Below are 9122 nucleotides of genomic sequence, written 5' to 3'. Positions count from 1 at the left end.
GGTTAAGCGTAGACTAAGAAAGTTTGCATGACAATATGATAAATAAGCTAATTAAATAAGAAGAATAGATATATGAGAGTCGATAAGATGAAATTGTAAACCCCAACAACTCCATTCATTCATAGTTCCTTACACTACAAGAAAAAACGTCATTATCTACGGTCCAAATCCGTATACAAGGCCCAAAATCCGTATATAATATTTGATTGTATACGGATTACATACGGGCAAAAATCCGTATATAATACTGTCGTAGTTAATTTTATATACGGATAATCCGTATATAATTTATATACGGATAATCCGTATATAATTTATATACGGATTTTTCCGTATATAATTTATATACGGATAATCCGTATGTAATTTACATACGGATAATCCGTATGTAATTTATAGTAATTTATATACGAAAAAATCCGTATATAAAATCCGTATATAATTAAAAATATAATTACATACGGAAAAATCCGTATGTAACTATGATTTTATAAAAAAAAAAAAAATTATTCAAAATTTTCTATTCCTTTTGCGGTCCATAAATTAACATGAATCAATAGCTTACACATGTCAAATTCAGTCATTCCTTATATTACATAGTAAATCCAAAAATAATGACTATAATAACTTCTATTTTTTTTATAAAACATGTAATATAAAAATAATTCTTATACATTCAAAAAAATTCAAAGAAATTTAATGATAATAAGCAATAAAAATGAATATAAAACTGCACAAATTCATTATCCAATAGTCTAACATAAAGAAATAGAAATTGAAATTGTTAAGCTTCGGAGTTAAAGTAAGAAGACACAAATCTAAATATGAATTTTACTATTACAATAAAATTGGTATATATTTTGAATTCTACTGAGGCAATACTAACTTTAAGAAAATAATTTCCTTCAATTGATATGATATTACTATAGCAAGGGTACACATGAATCATATTAGGAGGGAATGGAATCATTCAAGATGCTTTGCACAGTTAATCTCTCCTGATTAAAAAATCACATGTTAAGAGTTCAAATTAACCCCAATGACATCTCAATTTTTTCCAGATTCGCCCAATGTGTTTTCATTAAAGAATCATTACATCAAGGTTAGTTATTCACTTAATCCTTATCTTTTGAGAGGCTTGCTGACATTGATGATGCTAGCTCAGTCATCCATTTTTCATCCAACGATCCAAGGAAGGAGAACTGCAGTAGATATAAGCATGATCATAAAGAAAATAGTAAATGATTGATATTGCAATCTCTAAAATCTGTCTTGAAGTGATACATTATAGTAAAAAACTAGAGTTGAAATTAGAATAAAATATAACAATAGAGAAATACTTTAACATTAACTTTTTTTTATTTAATATTAGAGTTATAAGATTAACATGAACCAACTGCGCCAAAACAAGAGTACAATGCAACCTAGCCTAGAGCCAAACAGTACCTGATAAACAAGTGGAGATTTCTTAAACTCTTAATCAAAAATACATTCCTATATAAGAGAACACAACTTCATATGTCCCTACTTTTCCAAACTAGTACCAGAATGATATCTAGGTACAGATACGATTAATCTAACCTGAATATAATGCAAACATCATTATGTATCCTGATGTATAGTGTATCTAACAATTTGCATGTGTACCTTACATATGTGTATATATAGAATAAGAACCCTGAATGCCACCATAACATACACCTATTAGTGCCACCCTAATAAATGTTGCAGCAATTTAAAAAGTTTATAAATTCAAACTCAATTACCCCATCTTGTTAAACTAATTCTAAAAGTTTCTATGTGATCCATGTATTTCACTATCTTGAACCTATTTGAATATAATCCCATCTACAGAACAAACGAAAGGGTCAAGTTATTGCATAACTACTGTTAGAATCACAACTTCTACTGCAGTAAATAAAATATGTGTGTTTAATTCCCTAATTATAGTTTAATTAATAACAATAATAGTCCAGCTTATCATATTCCATAGTACAACAAAACCAATATCCAGGTTACTAGAGAAGACATGATATACTACCAATGATGCAATGGAATTTATTAATGTAAAAATAATGTGTTCAAGTTATTTTCGCATGAATAAAAGAAAGAAACCCTTACTTGCTTAAGTCTACAAAGCTCTCTTTTCACTTGGAACAATAGAAAGAATATAACGCATTATCATATATAAACATGCATAATTACACACAAGCATAATTCAATGCTAAAATGAAGAACATGCAATTGCTTTGACATTATAAAGGTCATGTTACTACTCTGTCTTTGGCTTAGAAGCATATACCTTTTGGCTAATGCAACCTTGTAAGAACAAAAGCAGACAACTAATTATGAAAATGGCAACTCATGCATTTACTGATAGGATTCCTCTAAAGTGAGGTGTACATTGAAGAAAAGTAAGAGTAGCTACAACCATTGATTAGAAAATCAACTGTTCAAATCATGAACCAACACATGGACATGTAAGAAAACTATAAAGATATGAAAACTACTACAATTGATTTTGTATATAATATTCTAAAAGATATGGTAATAACTTTATCATCATAACTATCAGCAGAAAAATTGTAACCAAACATTGATCAGAAGTGAAAAAGTTAATAAATAAGAAACTTGATATAGTGAATTTGAATTAGAAATGAACAGAGAAATATTGTAGCATTTTAGGAAAGGCCTAGATACTCACCCCACGACTAAGGAGAAATAAAGGCAATAAAGCAAAGTCTTTGGTTATTGTTCCACTAACCCCTGCATTGTTAACCTGCATTGCACAATAAAGGCAATAAGAAAGTTTATCACTGCTCAATAACTAGATATGAAAGTAAATATATTGAAAAGAAATCCTACAAGACTCAAAAAAGTACCTCCTAACAAAAACTGTATACACTCATATATGCTCATCAGCTACACCATTGAAATAAGTTATTGGAGCAATTACAATGGTCTTAACATGGCGATACACCACAAACACCCTTGTATTCATTCCTGCTGAGAAAACAAGTATGTGCGAAAGTGGCAGCTTTGAATGAAACTATTTGTTTCATAAATAGTATGCTACCAGTATAAAACAAGTACAATTATAAAATAATGTCTGAAATGCATAGCTATGACGCTGCAAAAATCATATCTGGAGGTAGTTTAATCATATACAAAAAATGATAATAGTTCACATAATAGACCATGTCATCTAATTACATAAATTGTGCACCAGTTTCACCAAGTTCATGAATGCTAGCACCTAATAATTATTTTATAAGCTTAGATAATTTGAATAAAGGCTTACTTTCATTATTTTCAACGAACAAGCATATTTTTACTTCCTTGATAGAATTATTAATAATATATCAAGAAGCAAGAATTATAATATAACAAACAAAATTTCAAGTCCGAGCATACTTTTTACCTTGCTTTTACTGAAAAAAATAATCAAAAGCAATGATCAAGTGAAAGTCACTCATTATTGTTACTAAATATCTATTTAATAAAAATGGAATCCTAGATCTTAAATATATACCCCATTCGAGGTACGAGAAGATTGCTTTTGGAATTTTATTTTTGATCCTAGATCTTAAATATATATAATTTCTCTAACTCTTCTAAAAACCCCTGGAGGTTTGATTTGACCAAGTGCTTGCCTAAAACTGTAGCCGAACCACCCATATCATATTTCATGAGTTCAATTAAACATCCAGGTCCAATCTTGATGTTGTAGCCACCACTGTCAATACAAGTTGGTAATTGCAATATAATTAAGGTTCCCTGACAGTTTTTTTAAACAACTCATCCTTTCTTATTTGCTAATGCATGGAATCGATACATCTAACTTTTTAACCTTAATAATTAGAAAGAAGTATCACACATTCATCCAATCTATTCAAATGATTACCAAACTAACTAGCAATTAAACAAATATGGTGAAAAATTAGTGCAGGGGAAGCAGAAAGTAGAGACATCTATATAAAAGAGCCAAAGACATTTTTGACCTCTTAGATTGGATCCTTTTGGCAGAACATAAACCAACTTGGGAACATATGTCATCAGGTTTCACCTACAAAACAAGATCAAACTCATTTAGGTCCAAAGAGTGAAAATGCAAATCGGAAAAATATCACAAGCCAAAAACCATGTTCAATTTGATACCTACCCCTGATACCAAGAGATCCCATATCATCTCTCCATATTGAGAAACGAATTCCTTACATTCTACGCTGAGAACTCCTTCAGCTCCAATAGCATGGTTGATTTCGGCTACAACAGGCTGACATTAATGGTCAACAGAAATTACAAATAAGAATAAATAAGCAGAAAATCTCCAGAACTATCGAAGCACATATAGTTGGACCAACAAGAAAAGATGTTCTTGAATCCACAATAGCAGCACAACCACCCTCATAAACACCTAAAAGAACATTGATATGTTTCAGAATTTAAAGTCCATTAATCAAAGCATATGCAACAAATAAAACAAAAAAAATCTCATTTCACAAACATTGATGTAAAGATATAGTTTTTTGACCCTGCATTTCCTGAAAACAAATTCAAGTATTAGGAAGTAAAAAATTCAGTCTAGATTCACTCCTTATACCATATTCCAAAATAGAAGTTTTTATTGTTGGGGAACAATAAAATCACCTGTAGAAGCACCTCCAATAAAAAAATCTCCAATTTCAATCTGCAAAAAATAACTTTCATGCTCAAGAATTTTCTGGTGTGAATACATACATACATATATATGTGTCTGTATGTATTTAAAAGGAATTCTTAATCAAATAATTTTTTTTTCTAACCTGCCAATAACCTTTTTCAGTAAATGGAATATGGTCTCCTTTAAAGTGCTTTGGGTTAACACCACTGAAAACTATTTCACCAACTTTCTTTCGCATTTGGATCCCCATTCAACCAAAAGGAAAACACCTTCTCACTAATAGGATTTTGCTTTACCATTTTGTACCTGTGATCTTGCATTTGTGACTCATTCAATAATATTCTTAATCCCCAAACGCATAAAACACAACATACCTTAAAAGTCCTCTGAATCTTCCCTAAATGAAACACCCCTTAAACGTAACACCGGTAGCACAATGAAGATCTCCTAACAATCCACCACAAGAATCCAATAAAACTTAACAAGTATTAGGCGCCCAAAATACTTAACAAGTGAAAATAAACCAAACTTTCTTCATCAAATGCTACCTAAACCCTAGCAGAGAAAACAGAGAAAGAATTTGAAGAACCACATACCCTAGCAGGAGCAGCGTAGAGAACGGGCTTGGAGTATTCCAATTTGAACAATATGCGTGCATCCTTAGTCTGGTGGATAGAAACCTTCTTCTTCGTGGCCTTAAAAAAGTGGTCGCCGGACGCATTGAACTTGACCAGAGTAGCTTCCTTGTCGAGGCGCAAGCAGCAGTTACAGTGGTCGTGGACGAGGTTGACGATGGCGAGGCAGTTGTCATAGGCAACGATGAGGGCGCACTCACCGAACGGGTACAGGACGAGGTCGTTGATAACGACGTTACGGTGGACGAAAAGCGTGGTAAGATGGACTAAGTCGTCCGCGTAAAAAATGGTGAGACCTAGCGGCGTCAACGAAGATGAGGTTGCGGGGCAAGGAGAGATTGGAAGGGGCGTAGAAGGAGAAAACGGTGACAGGGGCAGAGTGTTGGTGGAGGGAACCAAGGGAAGAGGTGGTGGAGAGGTCGTAGAGGTGGTGGAGAGGTCGTAGAGGTGGATGGTGTCGTCGTCACACTCCTTGCTCTTCTCCCTAAAACCCTAGGGTTTTTTAAAACTCAGACAAATGAAAGAAGCTTCAGGTCAAAAACAAAAACCTAACTTTTTGTTTTATTTTTTATTAATTTTTAATAATTTATTTTAACATTCCGTATGTACTCTCAGTGGATAATGTATCTAAGGATTACATACGGATTTTAAATGGTTACATATGGATTATATCCTTAGGTAAAGTTCCCGCTTAAACGCGCCAACATTACATACAGATTTTATATACGAATATATCGGTAGGTAAAATCCGTATATAAAATCCGTATATAACTCTTTTTTTCTGATTCGTATATAAAATCCGTATATGATACGTGTGTTATATACGGATCAAAATCCGTATGTAAATATCCGTAGATAATTCTCATTTTTCTTGTAGTGTTAAAGCCAATTAAATCACTGCATTTGCATGTTTACTTTTGTTCTTTGCATTAACAACTCAACTTAATTCTTTTCTCAAGTCTTACGCGATTTGTTTACATGAAAAGTAAGGCCTAAGAGTCCTTTGCGAAACGATACTTGGACTTACCCATTTATATTACTTGATAAAGATCTGGTACACTTGCCAGGGACTTAACAAGTTTTTGGCACCGTTGCTGGGGACTCGTGGTTTAAATTATTTAGTAGTGTAAACTGATTAAATTTGACCTGATTGTTATGTTTATTTTTTTTTTATTCTAATAAATGTTTTTTAGGTTTTTATGCCTAACATTTGCAGAATGCAGTATGAACAAGAATTTGACTATATGGGCACTTAATTCTACTAGAATGCTTCCAACCACTGGTGGGAACCTCACTAATTCATGGATCAAAGCCAATTTGGGCAAGCTACTGAACAACAAATTAATCCATTTAAGAGAAATACAGATTCTCATGAACTCTTTCAGAGGGTCATGAATTTAGAAGTATACCATTTCAAAGGCATAGAGGAGAATACAAAGAATGACGAATTTTTTTCGTAGGACATGTATACAAGATTTTCTTCTTATAGAAGAATGGAAGAGAGGCAAAAACAACACTTTTAACCAATAGAAGTGTGGGAGTATGATCAACAACTATGTCAATAGGTAGCTGATGTTGTGGAACAACTCAAAAGTTCTAAAGAAAAGTTTGACAAATTTTTAGAGAAGTACGATTCCAAGAGCTATGAAGATACCTTCAGGAATTTGGAGACATCAATTGATGAGGTTGTTGATGAGAAGAAGATAGAGAGAGAGGTGAGAAAGATAGAAGAGATAGAACAGAAAAGGTTGTTGCTAAGGAGAAGATAGATGAAGAAAAGATAGAGATAGATGAGGAGCAAATAGAGGAGGAAAAAATGGAGAGAAATGAGGAGAAGATAGAGGAGGAAAAGATAGAGGAAGAAAAAACGGAAAAGTTGAGTAAGGGGGACAAATATGATAATAAGGAAAAAGCAGTGGTTAAGAAGAAAGAAAAAAAACAAAAAATATGCAAAAATAAAGAAGAAAATAAGAAAAGCAAAAAAGAGAAAGTTGAGGGAGAAGAGTAAGAAGAATGAGAAGAAGAGGAAGAGAGGTTAGAAGAAAATATTATATGCAAAAAATCATCCTCATCAAAAGAAATATCATAGGAAAGAAAAGAGGTTTAAGTGCTTTATGGAGATCATCAAGAAATTGAAGGTTAAAGTTCCTATGATTGATACATGGAGATATGTGCTTGGTGTTCTCAACTTTATGAAGAAATTCAGCAGGAAGAAGAAAAAGAAAAGAATATCAAGCAAAGGGGAGTATCAACACCTACTGATGGGTGTTTGAACTTTACCGGGTCAAGCTAGTGGCATAAAAAGAGCCCTTACTGGGAGGCACCCTAGTGATCCAAGAACAATATTTTTTGTACTTTAAATTTTTAAATGTTGGTGATGTAAACATGAACAATTTTTAAATTTTTGTATATTGGGTAGCATCTACTGAGGGATGCTATAACTTTTATGTATCCACTGAATGATACAAGATAAACACTTACTGATGAGTGCTAAGCAGGTTTGGGTCAGGCTCGTGACGTTAAACAAGTGCTACCTGGGAGGCAACCCAGTTGATTGTATTGTTTTTAATCCTGTGTTAAGTGCATTGCATGTTTAATTGTTGCATCTGAGAGGGGAAAGGCATATAATTTAAAAATTAAAGGTTGAAACTGAGTGCTATAAGGTAAGATTACTCAAAAGAAAGCAAAGAAAAAGAAGGAGAATTTACCGCAGACCACTGAGCGAACCATTTTACTGTTGAGCGGTTATGGCGCTATGAGTCTCGGCGTTTCTTAAAAGTTGAGCGGTTTTTGAAGTTTTTCACTTTGAAACTCTTTTTTGCATTTCGCTTGAGCGGTCTCCCTAAGCCTTAGCATTCTCTGATGAGTCAATATTCTCTTGACTTCGCCTAGTTTATTATGCTAGAATTAATCAGGGAATCGTGCTTAAATGTCCGATATTTTCCCGTTTTTCCTAATTATGCTTAGTTTGATCGGAAATTCTTATTTTAGTTAATTTGAATTTTCTGAGCTAATTAATTGCATTTTTAGTTGCAGGGAAATTTTGGAGATATCTTTTGGAGCATTAGGATGGAGGCATGGTCATTAAAGACTCTACAATTAGGCATTTCATTTTTAATTAAATTGTAACTTAGTTGTCTAGAAACTTTAATTAAGCTTATGTGCAATGGGCCCCTTTTAGTGGCAAAAATGTAAAGGCCCAATTTTGTGGTACACTTGGCCTAACCCTAGGGTTTCTTTTGGGTAGACGCCACCCATTTTTAAGACACACACATGACCCTTGTTGTATAGCAGCCGTCACACACTTAAAAGGGGGCTGGGACGTTTTTCTGAGAGGGGGGAGGAGAGCTCACGATTTTATCTTCCATGGGTTGAATGAAGAACACATTTTTCTTCTTCTTTTGCTTGAAACGTTACTTACCTTGGGTGAATGAGAAAAGTGATGAAGGTTGAAAAACAGTTATTTTCATATGTCAATTTGGACCGAATTACGCCCTTTACTACTTGGAATGAGTCTGTAGAGGGTCAAAAGTTGTTTTTAGCGATTTTATGCTTGTTTTGCATTGTTTTGAAGCTATTTTGAGAAAGTGAAGAATGAAGTTAAAGATACAGGTCGTGGACTCAAGAAAAGAGTAGAAAAATGAAGATTTGAAGAGTCGATGCACCGCCCGGCGGCACACTTAAACCACCGGGCGGTCCAGGACGAGGAGTAGGCATGGCAATTGACGTTGGGCGGTTCTAAGGGAAACCGCCGGGCGGTGGCGAGATCCGTCGGGCGGTTTGGAGGATTACGGCAAACCGCCGGGCGACACACTTAAACCTCC

General features: G+C 33.8%; 1 long non-coding RNA gene across 1 annotated transcript; it reads right to left on the bottom strand.

Annotated features, from left to right (window-relative positions):
- Positions 1-1040: 1040 nt before the first annotated feature.
- LOC111241284 lies at positions 1041-5752 on the bottom strand. The gene is made up of 9 exons (XR_002667189.1): positions 5260-5752; positions 5038-5110; positions 4806-4969; positions 4651-4690; positions 4163-4276; positions 4002-4066; positions 2883-3006; positions 2705-2779; positions 1041-1202 (listed from the first exon to the last, which is right to left on the bottom strand). It is a non-coding gene; the product is annotated as an uncharacterized LOC111241284 (long non-coding RNA).
- Positions 5753-9122: the final 3370 nt, after the last annotated feature.

Source organism: Vigna radiata, chromosome 1 (assembly GCF_000741045.1).
Source record: "Vigna radiata var. radiata cultivar VC1973A chromosome 1, Vradiata_ver6, whole genome shotgun sequence".
NCBI classification, from domain to species: domain Eukaryota; kingdom Viridiplantae; phylum Streptophyta; class Magnoliopsida; order Fabales; family Fabaceae; genus Vigna; species Vigna radiata.
This window is presented reverse-complemented; position numbering and strand designations above follow the sequence as displayed.